This window comes from Numida meleagris, chromosome 8, assembly GCF_002078875.1.
Source record: "Numida meleagris isolate 19003 breed g44 Domestic line chromosome 8, NumMel1.0, whole genome shotgun sequence".
Taxonomy (NCBI): Eukaryota; Metazoa; Chordata; class Aves; order Galliformes; family Numididae; genus Numida; species Numida meleagris.
The window spans coordinates 6534474-6559224 of NC_034416.1; the positions used below are offsets into that span (position 1 = coordinate 6534474).

The following is a 24751-nucleotide window of genomic DNA, read 5'->3' on the forward strand; positions in this document are numbered from 1 at the left end:
TGAATTCAGGTAGTGAGTTGAACATCTAGTCATCTAGTTTGCTCAGTACTCTAAGTAGGTTGTCCCAGTATTTTTTTCACCAACATCAAAAATGCGTTAATTCTTAGAAAGATTTCTACTCTTATGGTTAAGATTGCCCAGACGAGACCTTTTTGTAACATCAGAATGATGGCCCAGGATGATCCAATTGTTTTTGCCATTGCTAACATTGGGACAAACCCAATGCAGAGAGGGTAACTAGAATTTTAAAACCCATTGTTCTCTAGCCTTACTTAAAACTAGCTTAAATGACACAAGTGGTAAGAGCTGGGATGATCTAGCATATATATGATCTTTTTTTGTTGCTGCCTTGTAAGACAGGAAGAAGAGATTTTAAAAAATAAATGAGGTAAAACTACTATTATAACCTCACTAGAAATTTTATTATCCTAACAGGTGAGTTGTAATAGGTGCTCATTTTAGTCTTGATTTTTTCTTTTCTTTTCTTTTTTAGAACAAATTGTGTTCCTGTAGGGGAAGGTATAAACTTACTAAATTTTCCATATGCTGATGGAGAGCTAAAAATGAATTGGGAGGCCAAGGCTCAACTGCTTGCTCTTTTATTTGCTCTGTAGACTGTGAATGAAACAGCTGGAAGGTGGAAGGAAAGAGGGATTACTCTCACAAAGGTGAAAGTGTGAAGTGGTCAAGCTCCCAAAGTTGCCAAGAGAAATGAACTCATCTAGCTAGTGTTTTGGAGAAGAAAACTTACAGTAGTATTGTAGTTCTTCAACTGACAAACAGCAGAAGAGGAAAGGGAACATTAAAAAAAAAAAAAGTTTGATTCTGAGGAAAAGTATCATCTCCTTGGTAGATACAAGCATTATCACCTCCTGGTCAGACTTGATGTATTTGCCTATTTCATACATACTAATGTATTTAAATACGTACGTCGTGTCTATTTAATATATTAAACTCAGCATATAGTATATATACACATATAAAATATGCAGCAGAATGAATTGTACCTCTTTATGTGCTTGAACAAAGATTTGCTTTGCAGAAAAGTTGACAGCCTTTTACCATAACTGGGACACTGTTTTATTTGATGAGGAACAGCAGATTTTGGTTTCAAAAATTTCATTTTGATTTAAGAAAAACTCAGTGCTCCCTGGAAACTTCTAGCATTCAACCCAGCCACAGCTGGCACTAATTTAAGGTATCTCAGCTTTACATCTGACTGTGAAAGGGAAGCATAAAGGGTCTGTTGTTTTGGGGAAATAAGTTTGTCTAGTCTTTAGGGTTCTTTCTGGCTCAGGGCTCCCAGGAAACCTTCTCAGATGCAATAGATCAGCAGTTTTGTAAGGTAAGTACTTCTGCATGAGCATTTTCTGAAATATTGTAATAAGGCTGTTGTGAACTCTATGCACTTCTGACTCAAGAAGTAGAAAGTATCTCCATGACAGAATATGGGATTTCTAGCGTGATGTTTTTTTCATGCTCTGTAAGTGGATGTATTCAGAAATCTTATTTCTTTACAAGAGAGCTTCAGGTCCCAGTGCATCTCCTCTAAATTCTTTTTGTAATTTCTGTAAGTCTGAGGTAGTTTTGCTACAGCACTGCCATCTTAATGCTATTGAAAGTGCTTCTGCTCCAGATGAGGCTAACTGGGTTATAGATCCAGAGTTCATTTTTCTAAAACTGGGATTCTGAATGCTTGCTACTTGTTGTCTAATGTGCATGAGCTCATCTCTCTCCCTCGCTCTTTCTGTTTGGCTTGCTTTTGATAAGAAGGCTGTTGGCATCATCTTGATGGTCTATTTGAATTTTCATTATGTAGACCTTGCTTCCAGGCAGACTTTTTGCAAAGTTATCTCACTTGGAAATTTCCTAGTTTAGATTTAGGGCAATGAGTTAGGCAAGTAGTCTTATTTCTAAACATCTGGTGATGGTACAAAGTCATTTGCAATTTTATTTGATGTTTAAGTCCTTGGTCTAATAATGTTTTGTTGTTGATTTATCTATGGCAGGCACCTGTTTTTCACTGTTGTAGCAGAAATGTTAAGTCACAGCCTGAACCAGTGATTGAGCACCTGGTGGGAAGGCAGGGCCAACCCAGGGGAGCTCAGGTGCATGCAATGAACCTGAGTGAGCAGAAGGGGTGCAGGCAGGATCCGCCCCTTCCCAGACTTCATTTAAAGGTTGGCAGTGGAGGCAAGGGTATCTTGCTGAAGATTGCTGCATATCTCAGGTCTTCCTAAGGTAAGCAGTTTTCCTTTCTTTGTTTTTGCTTCCATATCTGCTTCATCTGGGCTTGTTCTCGTTTGCTATAGACTAGGATTGTGCTACTCTGCTGTTATTGCTATACTTTCCATCACATTATAGCATTACAATTGTCACCAGCTGTTAATTCAACTCCTATACTGTTGTGTCATGCTCACACCTCAGTGCTGTAAAATTACCAGTCATATCAACTCAAATCTGGGACAGTGGGATGTGGAAAGATGACATGCTCAGTGTTGTTCAAGAAACACTGTAAAACCATAAATAAAAGGGAAGGAAAAAAAGAAAAATATTCCTTTCTTCAGAGAAGCCTTAGAAAAAGAGGAGTGGGGAAATAACCTAGAGGTGGGGGAATATAAATGTATTTTTGGTCCCTGAATCCTAACTATCAATATATGAAAAACAGAGTGAAACCCACAGTACTGGCTCTGTATACTAGCCCACTCTGATCTGGTTGGTGATAATGAGAAACAGTTCTGGTCTTCAGTGTGGATTGAAGACTAGCAGTGATCGCCTGTCACTAAGCAAGAAATGCTGTTGGGATCATACGATACTTATGAGAGCTGAGCGTGCAACTGGGTTAATTGGTGTCATGTTCATTCAAGTAGATACTACAGGTACCTTTCTGAAGTTTCTCAATTGGCTCATCTAATGACTTAATGTAACACTATTGCTAGCTCAGTCCTTGTTTTCTTTGAACAGACGTTAATGGTTGTGCTTTTAATATAAACCTAAAACAACAGAGAGACTCTGCCATTTCATTTTGTTTTACTAGTTTATGACTTTTCCCTTGGTTTCCACTGAGGCCAGCAGAACTTATCTATTAACTTCAATGGCATTATATTATTTTTCACCCTTTGTGCAGATGGCAAATTAAGAATAGTTTATATGTCATATGATGCTATTTCAATGTTATCAGAATGCCTCTGAATCATCATAACAAGAATTTTGTGTATTCTGTCTTACCTTGGCCTTTATAGAGCTCGAATCAATGCTCACAAAGACTCAGCAGAGAAACACATGTTCACCTACTGTAATGAATAGTAATATGAATTTATAGAAATTACAGGGTCCTAGAAATCCAAGGCTTTTTCTTTAACCAGCTCCACAAGTAATCAAGGAATCTGAATAATTTAAATGAATATTCTAGAGAAGAAAACCTGTTCATAAATGGGTTTTGGTTAATAATATCCTTTGTATTTGTCAGCATATTCTTTTGCCTTAATAGTTGCCACGTGGGGGAAGAATTCTCAGTTTTGTTACTCTCAAGCTTTTAAAATGTTCCAGAGCAGGAGTAAAAAGAAAACGTGAAAGGAAAGTAGTAGATAAAAGTATACCCAGGGTTCAGTTCTTGTTGTTATATTCTGGGCATGTGCCAATGGAACTGAAATATACATGTTGCTTTCTTGAGATGAGGTTTTGAAACATCCAAGAACTAGATGCTACAAGAGGCATTAGCTCCTTATCTTTTCCCTTGTCTTTGGGTGAAGCTTTAAAGGTTGAATGTCATGAGTACAGGTTTAGGGGATTTTTTTTCTTCTTCTACCAATAAATCCAAAGTATGGATATGTTTATAGACTTGAAAAACCCTTTCAAAGGAAGTCATACATTTGTTAAGAAAAAAACACTTTCTTAGAGAAAAGATAATGCTACATAATTCACTATGTAATACTTGAAAAAACCTTTTTTTTTTTTTAAAGTATGCATCATGAAACTCAGTGTTGTGGGAATGAATGTACCTGAGAGCCCTGTTCACTGTCACTTAAAGAAACCTGCTGCCTGTGGCTCACTGTGAAGTTTTATGTCACTCTTCTTCAGTGTTTTTCTTTCCATTCCTGTCCCTAATGATTTCTGCAGGAAACCTGATAGATAAGCATAAATAGTCTTTTCTGTTGTTTTATCCATGTGTCTCACATGCTATCTTGCCACATTGTTTGAGCTTGTCCTGCTTGCCACTGCTGTCATAAAATCTCAATAGCCCTTCATACTTCAGGTATGTCTCCAGGCTTAAGGACTCATTCTTTCCATTTAGACCAGGTTAATCATAACACAGTAATTATTTTCTAATTACTTCTTAGTACCACCAAATCTGCTCCAATTCTATATCAATTTTATGTTTCTTGGTTATATCAGTATCAGAATATATTCAAAATCCAGACAAGCCATATGCTGCTTCTGCACATTGTACTTTGCAAGAAATATAATGCATGAACCTATTCAGTAATGATGTCTCACTAAGATGAATTAAAGCCAAAGGCTGGGTTTTATTGCAGTCAGTGTGATGTCTGGGGTGACAGGTTGTTTCTCTTTCCTTCTGTATTATGTCCGTGACTCCAATGGCTTTATATTTTAAAGGCAGTAGCTAATGGCCTAATGCTTTTCTTTTAGTCAGTAAATACACTAAACAGATTGTATAAAGCAGTAAGGTCTAGATTGGTTAAAACATGTGGTCACCTCCAGAAGTGACTCTGGGTGGCAAGATATCACAAATTCTAAAGCAGTAGAAAATTATTAACTTCAGCTTATTTTTTATCTGAAAAGTTTCATGTGCTATTGATGTAGTTATGTGCTTATTAGTCTTTTTGCTTACTTGGACATTTGATATTTAAAAGTGAAAATGCTCAAATCGTTTTGTAATGTAGAGGCTTTAAGTCAGAAGCACACAGTAGGAAAGTCTGTCAGCCAGGCACTTTTTGTTTTCTTTGTTATCAAGTAGGTGGAACAACGCAAAGCTGAGACAGGGAGCAGTACTAACCTAAACAGACTTGTCACTGTAAGAACCAACAGTTGTGCGATGAACTCCTTGTGGAAATAAACAACCTCATTTATCATTATCATTTAACAGCTTAAAAATTATGCTGACTTAATAAAATTGCAAATTGATGTTGTAGTTAAGAGTTCATGTGATTTCTACAGTTGTTACATGAATTATCATTATCACTCATACACAATAATCGTATAAATAAGTTCACCAAGACTAGTAGCAAACCATACTTGTGTTCTTGTATTTCATGAAGAGGAACAATCTCACTTGCTCTGGCTGAGAAGTTGAAATCTGCATCTGCAAACTTCCACTGTCAGAGTTCTCTTTGAGTTAGATTATTTACTTATTTATAAACCTATTTTAAAAGCTCATCACTCTGCTTTCTTGGCTATAGGCTGAAATGTGCCAGGGTTACCAAGGTGCAAGTAGCAGATTGAACGAGCACTGTGGCTGAGTAATGTGAACAGGGGTGATTCCTCAGGCAAGCGTAGTGAAACAGCTACTGGTGAGTGAAACATCTGAACGATTCCCTTTCATGTTGTGGTTTCCAACAAATTGTATCACTGTGAAAATGTAATCATTGTGTAGTATAGGGATCCAAGCTTTAAGATTCTTAATTTACCATAGGAAGACTTAAGGATATAACTTCTTGCGTAAATCTTCCTTTCTCATATGTTATTGTAGTATTGATTCAGGTAATTAGATAGTATCTTACTGAATTTTTGTCATAAACTAAAGCATTTTCCTAGAGCATGCCAGCAAGTTTTAGCACAAGAGATTTGATTTGCCTTCTGCAGGCTAAAATAGGGCAGAGGTGGTCAATGGCTTTTTGACATCATTAGTCCTAAATTGTGATCAACACTTAGAAAATTGGGCTGCTTTCTCCAGTTCTTTGGTTTTGGTCCAGCGACCCTGATATTTTGCAGCAGTTGGTGACCATATGACATGATAACCTCCAGAGAGGCCTGGCATTGTCACAGCTATGTTAAGACAATGACACTTCTTCTGTTAAGCTGTGCTCTGTTGTAATTGATGGAAAGCTTCTAGAAAATAGAAGCTGCACATATTTCATGCGCAAAGTACAACTTTGAGTATTTCAAATTCAGTGCACTCAGGAAAAATGCACTTTTTCTTTTTCTTTACACTGCTTCTTGTCCAGGAGTAAAACTGTTTTACTAAATGATCTGCAAATTATAAAAACAACATCTGGTGAGAGTCCATGAGTCTCCTTTTGTCCTTAAATAAACAGTTAAATACATGATTAACACAATGGGCAATTGCATTTTTTTTTCTTTTTAAAGTTCAGAGGTGAAAGGGAAATCGCAGGATGCAAATTAACTGCTTTTTTAATACCACATGAGATCGAATAACTGAAGCTACCAGATGCTTAACTTCCTGTAGAATCTGACATCTTACAGCATGCCATTCCAAGTACACCTCTGCAGTGCAACTTCGTGGCATGATACGGCCACACTTGAACACTTTTCACCTCTCCTCTGTGTTTTAAGTTTTATTGAACACCCTTTTCTATTTTTTGAAGTAAATGTTCAAAAGCCATGCACTAACTATAAAGGCTAAGGACTTGGATAACTGTTCAGAACACTACTGAACTCAAAGCATTGCAGTCCTGTTGTGTCTGAGGATATCCAGCTGCTGCTTGGTACAATTGAAAATCTAATCTGATTGAATCCATTTGGATAGGTTACATTGCATAGGTTACAGGATCTGCACCACCACTGCTAAAAAAAGAAAGTCCATGTTTACTAGGGAAGTGAGGTAGTTGTAGAATACAAAATTATATCTCATTTTGTGATTTCCCCCCCCTTTAAACAATTGTCAACCACTCCTTTTATTTTTTTTACCATTTTCAATTTGAAATTTTTTATTTTTATTCTCTACAATATTTCGCATTTATTGTGTTGTAGTTGAGCTTAGTCATTTAAAAAAAAATCAACTTCCTGATAGTGTTGAGCCTCTTATTTCATATATTCAGGTGATTCTTTATCACAATTATTATCCTATATATAGTCAAGTAGTGTGTATATATACAAATCTCTTGAGCATCCATATGAACAGCTGTCATATAATATCAGCCTTTCGTAGAGCTTGCTAGGCGGAGTACAAAGATAAGAGATGTGCACAGTCATGAAGAACATTGGAGCAGACCTCAGACTGTTGACTGCAAGTGTGCCAAGTCTGATTTCTGCCGGGTGTTCAAGAAATAGCACTTATATTGAACACAGTTCCAGGAACTCAGATGCAAACCTGTTCATGTCTTGTGCAGAGGGAGTGCCCACTGTATGTAGTAACTGATAGCCATGGGGAACTTGTATTAGGCATTTGGGATGATGCAAGGAGACTACCTTGTCTAGAATGGCATAACATTCATAGAGGGAAGTGTTGGACTTGATCTGTGACTGATTTCTATCAAGCAGAAATAAGTGAGATCTTAATTTACTTCTTATAAAACTGTATATTGCCCTTTATTAATCCTGATTGCAAGGTACCAGAGAAACCTGCAGTAGGCTGATGGCATTATACTTGCCGTCCTGTTGTGTGTTCCCACTTTTTTTAAGTTTTTTTTGAAAGATGACTTCTAGGTACTGCAGACATACTTGCATATCTGTAAATGCCCGTATTTATCTTACTGCAGGTCCTACTTCAATCCACTGTATTCATATGGTGAAATGACTCTGGCTTGATGAACAGACATAAGAACAGAACAGACATGAGACAAAGTACACGTGTCATGAATGTCATTAAGAACACATTCTCTTGATTTTTCTTTAGAAACAAAATGTTAACAGCATTATTGTGAGGGTAAATTATGAAGATAATGCATCTCCATTCATCACAATCTAAAAGAGCTGCAGTGAAAGAAACAAAATCCAAACAACTTAAATGAAAATCAAAATGTTATTGCAAATCATGAGACTGTGAAGGAAAAAAATTACTACAGAGGTAATAAACCAGACTGTTATTGTTTGTGCTGTAAGAGCTTTCTCTAATTTCTTGGGCTAACAAACAATCCTATTTAATTACAAAAGCATTCTTCTTGATTAGAGTTGGCTAGTCCTTGCTTGTATCCTACTGTATTTCATGAATAGATCAGCTAAGTGTTCTTGATCATGTGACAGACTTGGCTGACTACTGCTGCATATTTGAATTGAAGGGAGGAAAAAAAAAAAGGCTGCTTAACTGCATTCTTTTTTTTTATTAGCACCATTCCAAGCCATATAACATCTTTTTTTGGCTGAGTCCAAGCTCTTAGTGTTACTTCCCAATTTGAAAAGAGATGAAAGAAAAAGAGGGGGGGGGGTGTTCCAAGTCCACTTAAATCTGATCTTGGTTAAAGAGAAAGTAATTCTCAATTGACCAGTGATGTTGCATTGTGCAGGAGTACAACGGTTTTTCTAAAGCTAGGCACTTTCTAAGTGTTTAGACACTTTCCAGCTGAAAGTTACATTTGTATTTTGATTGAGAAAGATTGTTCAGGCACAAAATATTTTCAGTGAGCTAGAAGGAATAACTGAAGAAATACGGGATTTCAATCTCCTCACCTGGATGAGGTGACATCGTATCTTGGGTCTCTCACTGCTCACAGTGAGATCCTGGCAGTGTCAAGCAGTGTGTTCCTGTCAGTAGGGTGTCACATGTTACCAAGAAAACAATGGTAGTTAGCAGACAGTTGTAATTATTTCTTCTTAAATAATTTTCTTTCTTAAAATTCAATAAAATAATGCATATTTGGAAAGTGCGGTGAGAAAAATATTTTCTGTACTTCAAAAAAAATGACATAAAACAAGATTATTTTCTCCTTTTAGAAATGTTCCTCTCAGATGCAAAAGGAAAAATAGCTGAAGAAGCAATCTGTAAAGCAGTTGAACAATTCACCTGAAAATTCAAATTTCAATTATAACAGTGTGATATGAAGGGCAAAAGAGGAGTCATTTAAAAAATTTCAGTTTTCTAGCTCTGCTGATTAGAATTATGTTTAATAAGTGATGTGTTAATTTATTTTATATCTTCATTTTCTCTAATAAAAAGTACTTTATACTATATGCTAGTTCGAGAATGCCATTTATAAGATCTATGGCAGCCTGGCTCTGTTTTACTACTGTATTTTAAGTTCCTAGACTTTAACCAACTTCCAAAATTTCTTGTACATTTAGTAGAAATAATTATATTTAAATTTAAAAAAAAAAAATTTCAACTGTAGGGAAGTCCTTCAAGGTTCTGGAAGGAGAAGGGTACAAATGCATACTAATGCAATTTTATTTGTTTCTGTGCCCTGAAGCTTGATGCACTAACCAACAGCATACATTTAGTTTAAGTCACTTTTATATTCCTGCAAGGCTTTCAGTGACTATGCTGAATGCAATGATAGAACACCAAAAATTTGGTACCTGGGAGAGAAAATAAAAGTCAGACAAATTTAAATTTCATTGAAAAACATGTTAATGAGACTCTTATCTTTCCAAGTGCCTGTTTTCTGGCGATGATGTACTTAACTGTCAACGGTTTACGGGCGTTCGGCCCAGTTCCGTGATTAAGGGAACGGGGGATCCACGGGTCCACACCCTGGGAAAAGGGTAAGGAGATGGCCCTGAGAGCAAAGAACAGCGGCAACAATCTGAGGAGAAACAAACTAATTTACTAAATAAAATATCGGAATGCAAAACAACACACTATAATACAATATAATTACAATTTAAGCTGATAAATCCAATACAGAGAGAGAATGTCCCCAGAATCAAGGTAGGCCTTACTCTACTACCAACGATAAGACGGCTGGAGAGTGAGGTGCTGCCAAGACGAGAGACAGCGGAAAAAGGTACAAGGTCTCGTGATCTGCAAGCTTTTATACTGCGAGCTTTTATCTTTTCCCTCCGGCTGGAAAATGGTAACAGAGGAGCAAAGTACTGTGGGGACTGTAGTAGTCTTCTGAGAACCAGGTACATTCACTACATGATGTTATGATGTGGAATACCAATAACCGAAAATCATAAAACCATGACATTAACAAACATTCATCATATAATTTACTGTGAATCAAGATCATGATGTTACTTCCTTCTTCTTCAAACATCTGTCACAATTTTGCCTGTCTGAGGGTAGATTGGGTTGACAGTATCACACAGGAGCCGAGAAATGTAAGCGAAAAGCTAGGCTAAATGGGTCAGTGAACTTTAGATACTGCTGGGAAGAGAACTGTTTGGAGCCTTACAGGTATCAATGGAGATATTATTATTGCCTTGTAACCTTAGAGAAATTAGCATTTGGATTTTGAATAGTCAGGGCCTGCTTTTATACAACAGGGATTTACACCCTTCTGATTTTTTTTTCTCAACGTTTTATGCTGCTCTTAAGATCAAATGCTCACCAAGAGGTGTATTGTAAGAATGAAAAGCTGACTGTGTATTACCTTCATGCTTTTATTTCTAGACTCTAACAGAAAAGAAAATGGTACTTGAGGCCATGGGGATTTGAGTCAGGTGGAATGTTAGTGTCTAGAAAAAGGAAAATATTTTATTCCCTCAGTCATTTGGGAAAAAAAAATCTAAGGAAAGCGCCTGCAGGCTAAATCATCGTATTTTCTTCTTTTTAGTCTCAAACAAGAAGAAAATGACAAATAGTGAATGTAAGAGGAAAAAGTAAAAATACCATGTCTATCAAGCTCTCGTTTTAATTAGTGATGTGTATTCTCCATGCAAACTATAGCAAATGCATATGGCAAAAAAATCCAAAAATGTTACAGATGTGTTTTTTTATGTATACTGCAACTGGATTGTAAGGTGTCTAATACAAAGGTATGCTTGCAATACTTTTTTTAAAAATTAAGAGATCAAATATTACAGTTATTCACCTCCACCACAATCCTCTACCTTTCCAAGATCTTGTCTCACAAGCTTGGTTGTCTTACTGACAGGTGACACTCGGTAGGTATTTTGCAGAAGACAGACCCAGGAAACAGCACATCAGTAGTACAGAATCTTAACTAGTGAAGTACCTCAACTCCTTGTTAGGGACTGCTGTTTACTTGCTGAACATAGTTGTTTTCATGTGTTATTTACAAAATTATCATATTGTATTATAGCTTTCTGTCTAAAAGTGTATCCTCTTTATCAGGGATTCCAGTGAATTTTTATGAACTTTAATGAACTTTTTAAGTAGTCCCATGTCTTCATTCTCCCCTGACTTTGTACTTCACTTGCTTTCAGGCTGCTTGAGAACTAATTATTGCTTTTGCAAAATTTATTTTTGAGTATTTAAATTTCCCTTGAACAAACACTAGAAATTTAAAATTCTATCCTTATACCAGGATAGAATTTTTCTCTGAGGGATGCTTTCATTTGACTTACAACCCACTGAAGTTTTAATACATTTTGACAATTGTTCATATTCCAATCTCTAAAAAAAATAAAATTATTTCACTGTGATTGACAACTGAAACTTTGCAGCTCTAAAATAAACTGCAGGTAATTAGTCAGTCATTACCGTGTGCTTCAGTTAGATGGCAGAACTTAGTACTATTTTCTGAGCTACCCAGTCACAAGGGCATGATAATAATGTGTCATTTGCCAATAAGTGCAAAATGAAAGCCTTTTGTTTAGCATGGTATAAGGAAAAATGAACCTTTACAATAAGCTTTGTGTTTTAATTCTGGATGATCTTTGAAACAGCTATCAAACTGTGCTTTCCCCACAGAGGGGGAGCATTTGATTAACTACCAACAAGAAAGAATGCAGTGAGCAATGAGACATCAAAGATGACGGCTTTCTGACAGCATTTATTGAGCAGTGATTAATGAATGACATAAACGAGGAATGTATAACTTCCATTATATTTAGAAGGTTAATCAAGTATCATGAGATGAAGTTCGAAAGGGTCATTAATTGGTAAAAATATAGATCAGCAACTTAATTATAATAAGAATAGAATAAAAATGACACATTCCAGAAAACCTTGATCCTGATTGAGATGTTCTAAAAGCAGATCAGGAGCTCTGTGGGTTGAGGATAGTCATAGGCTGCAGGCAGGATCAGATCCTATTGCCATGTCCCAGCCATCTGTAGTGGCCAAAGCATGATGTTGTGGCCATCTCGTGGTCTGAAGCTCAAAACAGTGGCAAAAGTAAAGCTTGCCAGTTTATGTGCTGCTTCCCTTCTGGCAGCCACTGGATGCTGGTGCTCAGAACCTGGTGTGCATTCCTCACCACTCAACAGTGGGCTCTGCCATAAATGAAAATGTCCTCCCTGTGTGGCTTACTGCTTTTGCGTGCCATATTGCATGAGCTTCATCCAGTGTGTGAGGGCTTTGGTCAGCTTTAGGCAGCCTCATGTGTGCCTAGTTGAATTCACAGTTCAGAATTAGGTACATAAGTATTTTTCATGGAGGGATCAAAGCTAGCATGCTAAACTGTGTAATCTACATAAGCAGAAGCAAGTGCTGAGCACCAAGGTTTGCCTCAGTCTTTGCAGACTTCTTGGAACTGAACTGCACGCATCCATGTTTGGATGAGGCAGGAGCAATGGTTTTCTCACAAATGGTGGTCACTAGAAGCCTCTTGCTTCCCCTTCCAGTAGCACAAAAATGAGGGTGGTCAGCAGGGCTGGAAGAGATCTGATTCAGTTCCTTCTGCCTACAGGAATTGTTAAATCTCCCCAGAAGAGTCCTAATTAGTGTGCTATGAAGTATTCTATGGAAGGATGCTCTTGCTCTCTCCTGATGTTATTGCACTTGGCATTAAATAAATCTGCTGGAGAAAAGATGCAAGGGGGAAGGGGATGAGGTGGGAGAGAGCATGTAGGCATGACTTAACATAATGTCTGAGAAATTCAGACTTCTCATTCTTGTAAGTACACCACTTCACTTAAGTACACATTTCCGTAAGTACAACGTGTCACAGTGCATATTCAGTGAAAGAGGGAATATACACCTCCCCATTTCAAGTGGCTCCCTAGCAAATTTTGATTTGAAATTTTTCTCATATTTTAAAAGATTTCTGGGAGATTCGCAGAACCTGTTATTGCATTTACTCGCAGCTCTTCTTTCCTGCAGAAAGGGTCAGATACTATCACTGAGAGGAAATATATGTCAGTGTTCCTGAGTGGATAGACTTGGAAATAAATCCTTTCAGCTGTGGATTGCTACGTGTCTATGAGGGAGAGATTTACATGTGTTATCTTGATGCTTTCTGAAGTGAAAACTTAATATGTGATAAGGCAGATGTTTGGCTGAAGTACTTAGTTTGATTAACAAGCTTTAAGACAGAGGCTTGTACAAGTGTTCCTGCATCTTTGCTATATGAAAGCAACTGTGTTGCTTTTGTTAATTGGGCCACAACTACAACTGAGAAGTAGCTGCTCCAGTTGACATCAGTCATATTTGTGACTGAGTGACCTGTATGGGATTAACGGTACAGCTACTTAAAACCACTCAACTGTACCATTTGTGATTTTTTTTCTGCTGTGTGAGAGATATATATATATATTTTCCCACTCAGTACTGGCTAGTAATATTTTGTTTATGGGAATCTACATAGTAAACATATTAAAAAAGTGTTATTGAGAAATGACTCTTCAGTGAAAACTAATTGTACCTGTTGTCTCTGTAGGTGATCGCCTGAGTGTGTATCATTTTCAGAAACTGCTCATTGCTGCATTGATGATCATGTTAAAGAACTGCTGTATGTGGACTTGTTGTAATTCTATAATAAGACAAAGTAATACCTGAAGCTACTACTTTTTCTATCTGAGACATAGTATGTACTTTATTAAAACAGAGCTGTCTTGTATCTTTCCAATATAGTTAGCTTTCCACGTTTATCAAGACACTTTGGGGCTTGAGAAAAGAAAGGTCTTTTCTTGAAGCTTCTAGCATGTTTCAGTGTTTTTAAACTCAGGAAATGGCAGGTATAATTTGTAATGTTAACTGAAGACTGAAAAACTGAGACTTCAATCTGAGAACGCTTCAAGTGTTAGGGAAGGCAAGGTCACAGTTGCCAGTGTTATGATCCTATTAGTACAGAGCAGTTAAGCTAATCTGAGCTGTGTTCAGACTAAGTTAACTCCTATGCTCAGGAATGGTGTTGAAAATTCAACAGGCAGCACTTAAGCTCTAAGGTCGCATCAACTCTTCTGCACGGCTTGAAAAGCCTCCCTGGTAGTGGCTGATAAATGTGCTTTATTAAGTGCTCTGGGGTCAGACTGCACTACTGTGTTTTTGAAGAGAAGTTGTACAGCAGCTCTAATTGTACTGTTTGTGGCTGGATATTCAAAGTACCAAGTATGCCCATTCCTACTGATCTGACTGGCTTAAATCTGTCTGGAAATGAAAATCCATGCATCTTGCTGGCCTCATGTATAGTTCTAGATGAAACTGCACCTAATAATAGTCTCTGTGGTGTGTATGCTCTTTACTCCCTCATTATCCCAAAGGAGGATTCTTTTGAGTGTTGGAAGAAATTATCTCTGCATATAACTCATACTTCTTTTAGTCCTGTACTCAAAGGCACATTTAAAATGCAAAATAAAAAATTAGTATTTTGAGCTAAATTGACAAATACAAAGGAAAGTTCCACTTTCTCTTTTGATAAAAGAGAAAATTTTGACAAAGTCTGGTGTCTTATGGTGGGTGATATTCACTATCTGTAATGGTGTTGTAGAAAGCAGATGGGAATGCAGAGCTCTATTTTGCTATTTTGCACAGTCCATATGTGTGAAGCAAGTGAAATTTGACAGCAGTTACATTATGAAGACAGACTTTTCAGCACTCATCTGGAGTGTAAGAATAGGAAAACTGAACTTAAATGCTCAAGCGAGTAGGTATAACCTCTTCCAGTCTTAATATTGCAACTTCCAAGGGTTCATGTTGTGTAGAGAGGTTACCTTTAACTGAAGCTAGTACTTCTCACTCTGTGTGGTAATTGTGAAATTTACTACTGTTGAGTTTTGCTAGCTGTGACTCTCCTTCCTATCAAGATGTGCATACAGATGCTAGTAAACAGCCTGTGGTGCTGTCTGCTCATCAGACCAAGGTAGCCACCATTTAGTCTGTCTGAAAAGACTACTCTTCTACTTAGATGTTTCTCCAGGCCCTCACTTGTTGTAGATTCATTCTGTGTGGGCTGTTGAAGGAAACACTTGTCACAGCTGACAGATGCATAATCTCATGGCTCAGTTATGGAATTAGCATTGCAACATCCAGTGCTTTGATAACAACCATGTACATATTGAAATCTCTGGGAAGTTTCTCATGTATGCTCGTTCTTGTTGCACCTCAGCCTTGGCACTATTTCATTGCTGCCTCCTGGCTGTGAGGTGAACTGGACACTGCATCTCAGGCTCATCAGACTTCGGTTTTGCAGCTTGCCTCTTTGTAATTACCACTGCCTCTTTTTTCTCAGACTGCAGATCTTTGCATCTATGACTGTTCCTATCACTTGCATCATACCCTAGGCAATGATAGAAAAAAAAAATAATGGGAAAAAGATCTCATAAGTGAGTTCAGAAAACAAATGGATGAACACAAATATTTTTTGCTGATCTCACCCCATCTTAAAAAAAAAAAAGTTCAAATGACACCACTACTTAATAAGAGAGTCACATTTGTAAAGATCAGTTACGCTGACATTTGTTATAATCAAGTGATTATTATAATATAGCAGATATTAAATGCACTGTCAGTGACTCACTGAGCCATGTAATAGTGTGTCAAGCCCTGGCCATGCTTCTTGCTTCTAGTGCTTACCTCTCTATTGCGTATGAATCCCAGCACTGGACTCCTTGGCTGGTGGGCTGCTGTGCTGTAGCAGGCCGTTAGAGGCATGATGAGGATTAAGCATACCTAAGGTTCTTGTTGAGCAACAACAAACATCTTCAGACTCTTTGGATTCCACAGCTATGGCAAGGCAGGTCTTTGCTTCAAATTTCTGCCTATATTATTACCCATAAATCACAGGCAAGGTTGCTGTCTTGTTGTCTTGTTCCTGTTTGAGACAAACCAAACCAATCTATATGGCTCCAGTCTGTTTCCCTGGTGTGCTAACTGGAAAAAAGAGTGGGAAATGTGGTGTGCCATAACCTTGGTGCCCTGCTTGCAGAACACAGGGTCTGTCTTCAACATTTGGCTTGTGGTTGTGTCAGAGCACAGGATTTCTGGATTTGACAAAAGCAGCCCTTGCCTCACTTTATTGATTTCTTCTGATATCAGTTTAGGAGGTTCCTTTAAGCCCTGTTCTGATGCTTCATCTAGTGCTCACATTCAAATATACATAATTCATACTAGTCTTAATACTTCTATTACAGATCCTCTGAAGATCACGTAAGCAATGTACCTAACTGGCCGAACTAAATTCCATTAACATATTAGCATTGATAAATACATTATATGCCAGACTTGAGGTACAACCGCTTTTATACATATTGCCCTACAGAACACAGTAACAAAGAACTGTGGTAAGTATGTGATTCTCCTTACCCAGGCTCTGTCCTGAAGCATCTCTGCTTGTCCTACCCTACTCCCGTAGCTGCAATTTCCCAATAAACATTAAAGTCTCAGCAATATTATGGTAGTAAAAGGTAATATGGAGTTCAGCTTTCTGCATTACTACTTCATTTACCTAAGACATTCTCAAGTTTGCCGAAGTTTGCCGCAGTGTCTTTAAGGAAGTATGCTAATTTAATCACAAAATTAATGTTAAATGAGTTTATAAGTCATGCACACTTTGGACAAGTATCTTCTTCCATGAATTTGAATTGTCATGTTAATTCAGCTTTCTCCTAAAGGGCTTTGGGTGATAATCTGATTTTCTCATCTAATTCCATATGTAACAGAAACAGAGATGACGAACTACTGGCCTGGAGCACAAAATCCTTCAAACACATAATGGTATTTTATGAGCCTTAAAATATATTGAACTCAATGTTTTATTTTTAAAAATAAATTCAAAATGAATACCTGAAAGATGTGCTGCATAATGAAAAGAGATATGAAGTGATTCCCTTGAGAATAACTTAAAAAGATGACTTTTACCCTTCAACTCATGCTCTATACTGACCATTTCTCTTACTAGTCTCCACATGGGTTTTGGTGCCAATAGATATTCAGGCTTTAAAATCATAGAATCATAGAATGGCTTGGGTTGGAAGTACCTCAGAGATCATGTAGTTCCAACCAGGGGAGGAGAACTTGAACTCTGGGCAGCCAGTGCCTCACCACCCTCTCTGTGGAAAAACTTCCCCTTGAAATCTAATGTGAATCTCTCCTCTTTCATTTTAAAACCATTCATTCCCCCTTGCCCTATCACTATCTACCTGTGTAAAAAGTTTATTTTCCACCTACTTATAATCCCCTTTTAAATATTGGAAGGCCATAATGAGGTCTCCCCAGCACCTTCTCTTCTCCAGATGATGAAAAATGGTTATAATAAATAGATAGCTGTGCAGATGTCCTTTTCTTTTGTGTTAAAGATCACATTTCTGTGTCAATAGTGGAAGGACACAGTTGTCAAAGTTTGTATGGGTCAGTCATTTTTTTAAATTTTATTTTGACAACATTTAAATAAGAACATCATTTATGTGCAGAAGTCTTCTTATGACTGCCGAAGACTTGCCTAAAAAGACCCAGTGCATCTATTTTTAGATATGCGTATTTTAGATGCCTTACTCTTAATTATAACTGAGATTCTGTTGCTTTTGAAACAAATAAGTCTACTGCCCTTGGATCTGTCTCCCCTCCTGCCTTCTCTTGGTAGTAAAGAGTTCTATAAATGATAGCTGAATCTGATAATTAGACAAGCCTTCCCCTTGCTGTCCTGCTTTTTTGCTGTAATGCATTTTGTCTGTTTACTGGCTTGAGGTCCCTTTCCCCCTGTGAGACTTATCTTTTTAATGGCAGTCATTTTTAACATGCACAATTTTTCTGTAAGCATGACATTCACTATCTCTATAATAACAATCATTTGGCTTATGATTTAAACCATTACAGCAGTATACCATGCTGTGAGACTCAAACGCTGGCTTCACTTTTACATTGTTTACTTTCCTATCAGCATGTTGACAGTTCATAACTCTTGGCTACTTCCACACTGACTGTAATTTCTGTAAAGCTCTAGTGGAAATAAAGAACATCAGACAATTGTTTTTGGATTACTTGCCTAAGCATGATTTGGTAAGCTCCTGGTAGGATACTGAACTAGGTAGTCATTCTAACATGGCATGAATTTGACAGTAAAAGTGTGTAATGGGTGTAGTATAATTGTTTAAAACTTAAGTGCAATAGACAAAGATAATTAATGCTTTGTACCAAGAGAAGTGTGAGGTGGGATATATTGAGTAGAAAACTGTTACCTGTTTGTTTTTTTGTTTGTTTGTTTTTGTTTTTGTTTTTTTGCTTCTTACTCTGTCCTCTTCCCCCAAGGACTACTGCTCCATTTGATGAATGCTTCTTGAACCCATGATCCTTTTTGAGAATGAACAAAGCAGAACAGCTTCTTTTAATGCTGGTTTTTTTTTTTTTTTTTTTTGATTAGTGGTAGCTAGTTGACTATGGAATGAGTATACACAGACCTGTGATTTTTTGCTCCTTTCACTCATATGCTGCTCTCTGGTATTCAGACTAAATCTGTGTATCCTGCCAAGCCAGCAGGAGCATGAGAGTGCACTGCGATGAAAACTCATCTCAGTGCAAACGGACTCTGGAACCTTAGCACAAAGAGCTCTTGAACGTGAGCAAATGAGTGGGGTTTTGTTTTGTAAAGAGGCTTATAACTTGGAGAAATGGAGCTGAGTTTTGCAGCTGTTTCTCAAGCCATCTCTCTGCTGTAAGATTCTCAGCCACATTTACATTCCTGTCCTATTTCAAAGAAAAGATCTAAGGATTTTTTTTACATGGAAAGGAATTATTTCTCAAAGATATCCAACCTGAGGTGTACATAGGTTTAACTTGAGCTATGTTTTATGAGAAAGACAGTTTCTGGCCTGCATATTTTAACGATAGTAAGCCTTCATGATAAAATACATTCTAGTGTTCTGGTCTTGTATATCCAAGTGAAGCGTTGGTATAGATGAAAATATATATTAAAGCTGAACATCTCTGTTGTACTCATACTTTACCATGCACTTTTTTCTTTTTTAACTGGAATTTGTTTCTTTTGTGGCAGATCTCTCTATAATTAAAAGGAGAAAAAAAAGAATGAGGGAGAAGTTTTTTATTTAAAAGGTGGTTGAATCTACCTGTCATAATCAGTGTGGAGATAGAATTTGCTTTATGGAAAGACAAATTTATTTAATGAAATCTCATTTTTGAAGCTTTAATACTAATGAGCTTCTGATCTTATTCTTCCAGATACTACTAACTACTTACAAGTGTTTTTGCTGTATGCAAATACGGTGCTACCTAGTTTCACAATTATACCATAAGTTTGCCTTCTTTGTATTTAAGCTTCAGGAATTGTTTGATTATGCCTTTTTAAGAAAATATTCATATTGTATAGAGAAAAAGTATGAAAAGTTAGAAATACTTGGAAAAGAATGCATTCTAATAAATATTACGTCAAACTTTAGGTTGGGAAACCTACTGAAGATACCTATCCACGTGACTGCAGTTGTAATGTACTTTTCCTAAACTATGGTTTGTAATGAAAGGGCATGCACCTGTGAGATCAGTTGTGCACCCTGAGGGTATGATGCCCTTTTTAGATTTCTGGAGGTTAAAATGGTGGAAATTCTTTAGTTTCTTAATTTTCTTGTTAGTGTCTCACTGAAGTTGTACTACACAAATTGATAACCTCTTTTAAAGAATATTTTATAACACTTTACAATTTAGGTCATGCTAGTATTGAAATATTTCTAACCTCTCCTTCATGTTTATTTGGTATTCTAGCATCCAAATTCATATTCTTGTTAAAATGAGTGTGCAGTACGAGAGTGTGGGGGAGAAACTACTCTTGAAACATTCCTCTTGTGTCTGGTGTTTGCCTTTGTTTCTCATCTTGAAATTAAAATTGATGGACATGAATAATTTTTGCCAAAGCAGCTGTTACTCAGATTGAAAGATGACCAACAGGGAGACAGTGCTCTTATCTATGGAACAAAGGTTGACAAAAGTCATTCTGCATATCAAGATTTTCAAATGCTGCCTCTGAAGTGGGAGGTGCACTCTTTCAAAAGGGGGGGGGGGGGGGGAAGATAAAGGAAGAGAGAAAAGAGGCATTTGAACCAGTACTATGTCAATATAGTAGAACAGTCTCCTAAACCTCTTGTCATCTGTGACAAGGGCATCAATAATAGTCATTGTCAACCTTCATTAAGATCAGATTTTCCAGATTTATGTCTCAGAATGATTTTCATTGGTATTTTCCCTGGAAAGAGAACAGACCCTAAATTAAACTTGTATGTAATGCTTGTTTTCCTTCCTCAGAGGTCTTAGTACAAAAGAAACAGATTATTTTAATTACCCTTTATCTTTTTTATCTCTTTCTTGTTGTTGTTGATTGTGAGGGTTTTTTGGTTTAATTGTTGGGTTTGATTCTTTTTTCTTTTCCTCTCCGTATTAATCTACGTGATAAACTTTAAGGAAAAGGGAATGTTCCACTTACACGCAAATAGAAATAAAAGATAAAAATAATTGGAATTATGCTTCCCCTTCCTCAGAGATTTGTTGAAGTATCCTTGCTGCTATTGCTTAATTTACACTTATTTTCTCAGACCTTACTGGATATTTTGTCTAGAAATTGAGAAATATTCTAACCAAAAAAAGAGATGAAGAAGAAAACTTACATCAACAATACTATGAAGACTCTGAAGAATTGAGACCAGATATTAGGTCCAAAGAAGATTCTCATTTTTCATATTTTCTGTTTATATGTTTTCTATGTAAAACTCCATATTAATTTATGGATTTTGTTTTTGCGTCCTTACACGTACAAATTAAACTGCATGATCTAAGATTCAGCCCTTCAAAGTCACTCTGAGTTAAAGATCATCCAGCAGAGGAGTTCTCATAACTAAGTAATTTTATAATTCAGAAAGCCTTTTGGTGCCAATCCTGCAGACCTCTGCAAATTTAACTGTGCAAGCCAGCTTGTAATTAATTACTTAAATGTTCTGTAACTTCTACTATAGACTTGATGCTGTTACACTGAGAAGCAACTTCTCTCTTCTCAGCATTGTGCTTATTTACTCCAAAATAGGGAATATTTAGTCAAAAACAAATTACAGCACAGAGCAGAATTGAATCTATTACACAATGCCATGAACTAGCTGTCATTTTCTGCTTTCTACTAGATCTACAAAAAATTATTCTTTTTTTTTTCATGATAACTTCTCTAAAGATTCAGTTAACAATCCAACTGCTAGTAAAACTTGTTGAAGAATTGAATATACTTCTAGCCTGGTTAGAAAAAAGTCTCTTCTAAAATCATCGTAAATCTGAAAAGAGTTTTCAGCAAAACCAGTCTGACCCATTTCAAATGTGAATGCTGCGCAGTCCGCGTGATTTTCATTATGGTTGGGAGATATCTGAGATACTGTGATCACCTTTTTGTGTCCCAGACAAAAATTTCATGCATAGAAAGACACCTCTACTCAATTTTATTAATTACATAATAAATAGAAATCATGTGATTAATTAAGGGGATTTTTTCATCTTTTTTTTTTAATGGCTTTTGATCAACAAATCTCAATTGAAGTTCCGTTAGTGCAGTGGCTGCAGAGCTCAGAAAATTTCTTTCTCTGGTCTGTGTTGTAAGAGACTCTTCAGGTGGCGAATGTACTCATCATCCTTCTTTTGTCAGTGTTACCAGGACTTCATTACGATGTGCAAGCACTTAAAAGGACAATACCTACTGAGTGAAAGACTTGCACAGTTTATAAAAGAAGACATCCTACAGTGTCATTATGAGTTGTCAATGCAATTGTACCTCAGGCCATTCCCACAACATCTCTAATTCTCTTCTCCTCTAACCCCTTTCATGCCAGAAAATGGTAGAATTGTGCAGTTTTGTCTTTGAAAGAGGCATAGAGTCTGGTACAATAGGTTTCTTGCAATATCATGCAGCATACTGAGCTAGACCTACAGAGATTTCTGAAAGAGATAAAATTATGCTGATCATCATATGACAGTTAAGTTTTACCTTCAATCTTAAAAAAATAAAACTTTGACATACTTTTTTTCATTGAAAGATATTCTAAAATCATGCTTGAAGCGAGCATGAAGGGCACCACCAGCCTGAAAATGCATCATATTTTTAAAAATAGTTCAAATTCAATGATTCTGTGTGAGCATTTCTATCACTAGAATACTGGTTGACCCAAATCCACCAGAGATGGAAGTCTACAAAGGAACTTGCGTGCCTCTGGCATCTGAAGGGGCATAATGCTCTAAGAGTCTTGCGCGTGTGTGAGAAAATTGGGAAGACAATTTTGTTCTCTAGTTTGGCTTGTAATTAATAGCCAGCTTATGCTTTTCTCTTAGAATGGACTGAAACTGTTCTTTCTACATTATGCAACCCTTCCTCATTCCCCACATGGACATACAACCTAAACTCATTATCTCGGCCATGTGTTGGTGGGAATGTAGTTACAAGGTGTCTTAGATGATAGGAGAGTACAGCAGAATACTGCTAGGGAGAACTGAAAGATGACAGATACTTGTGTATTGTGAATTTCTGTGCAGGGAAGTAGTTCCCTTCATCTCATATTTACACATTGCTAAGTCTAGATTTAGGGTCTGATACTCTTCTTGTTGTTACAGTTGTGATGTAGTCTAGAAAATCTTGAATTAATTTACTTGTTTTTCCTTCATCTTCTCCAGTCTAAATCTGTAGCTCCTGTGAGTTTCTGAAAGCAAAATTACATTCTCCTCTTGGCTCCCTATTGTAAGCATAATATTCTGAGTGTTTTCACCATATTAATATGTAGCTTATAATTGTTAATATTGCCAGTGATTTACTGATGAGCCTCTTAACTTTAAGCAATGCTGTGACTCAATCCCTTTCCCTGTAGTATTAAGAACTAATTTGACAGTTGCTACAGGCAAAGCTGTGAGATGACTCAGATTGTCAAATGTCCTTTGTCCTCACAAATGCAAAATCCTCCAGCCAAGTTTCAAATGCAATTCCATTTTATTCTAATTTATTGTTCATTTCTCTTCTTGACATAGCAGCTCCCTAACAAGTCCGTACATCATTACTTAAATGCTTGCTCACAAAGGGCTATTGTCAATCATTGGCACAGAGCATCAAGCAGAAAGAAATTCTGATCAAACACATTTTGAAAAGTCTGCCACAACAATAGGGAAAAACTGAATCAAACTGGGGGGGAAGGGAAGGGCTAAACAGGACTTATTTGTATCAAGCAGATGAGATTATTTTAAATAGGCCTAAGACTCTGAAAATCCTGTGGAATTAATTCATTTCTAGATACTTCTTAGAGTGCATGTTTTTTCAAACATTGATGATAATGCAAGTGGTGGATAAAATACTAATACCACTGAACACAGCAGAACTGAACCATCAGACCGCTTAGATCTTCCTGGGGCTGCAAAGAACCTTGGAGTCAGCCTGAGAAATTCTAAAAAGAAAATTAGAACTGTTCAGTGGGTAAATCTCATCTGTATAATGTACAGAATATTATATAATGTCATAGTGTTTAAAATAATCATAATTTTTGCATGCATCTTCTTTGCCAAACTCTTGACTTTATTTATTTTAAAACGCCTGCGATAAGAGAACTTTGGTGATTCTTTTACAAACAGTATGTTAGATTTTAATGTATTCTAAAGCATAATTGAAACATATAATGGAAAAAAGTCTCTATCACTTCACACAAAGGGAATGATCAATTTTAAATTCAAAATATTAAGGAAGGTTTTTCATTTTGTGTACCTCAGTGAAAGGAATTAGTTGTTGTTTTTTTTTTCCTCTAATCTGAGAGGAATTTAACAGTGTATTGCCTTGAACTTCTCCTGATCTCTGCACTACAGCTGCACACAAATCAATAACACACTTCACTCACAAGAGTTTCCGTCCTTGTCAGCTCAAAATTCTGGTCACTGAGGGATGTCACGCTGAAGATGAGCTTTGCACATCTTCTCTTTGGATTTCTTTATCACTTCTGGAGGGGGAGGTATTCCAAGTGGAAAGAAAATAACAATGGTTGTATAATTATCTGCCAATCCTACCTCATCCCAATCCTCAAAAATAGAAAAATGTTTCTTAAAAACTAGAAAATGCTGCAGTCCCTGAGGACTGGTATGGCATGCATGTGAAGACAACCTGATGGGATGAGCAGCAAGAATAGCTGATTTTGGGTTTCCATTGTACTAAGAAGGATTCCTACTCTAGGAAAGGAGGAAGAAAAAAAGATAATTTAATAACCCATCTGCATAAAGAAACAATGTGGTATGGATAGTGTTAACTTTTAATGGAATGTCTCTAACTTTTAAATGCCGCCCTGTGAAATTGCTTTTTAAGTAACCCTAAAGTAATTCCCAATGGATTTTTTTATATATATTTTTTTAAAAAAAACACCTCCATTGTGTGAAACTTAAATATTCCTATAGTCCACCATTTCCCTTTATAAATAGATTTATTTGCTAAACTAAGAGCTTGAAATAAGATCTGAGCATGGCTAAACAAAATTATCTAAAATATGTGCGTATTTTTGAGGTAAGGGTAATTCTTGGTTAATTTAATGATTCCTCAGACTACTGTAAATCCAA

At 36.7% G+C, this 24751-nt stretch overlaps 1 long non-coding RNA gene across 1 annotated transcript; it reads left to right on the forward strand.

The window, feature by feature from the left end:
- LOC110403434 lies at positions 385-8707 on the forward strand. Its single transcript, XR_002441663.1, has 3 exons — positions 385-2241; positions 5421-5531; positions 7680-8707. It is a non-coding gene; the product is annotated as an uncharacterized LOC110403434 (long non-coding RNA).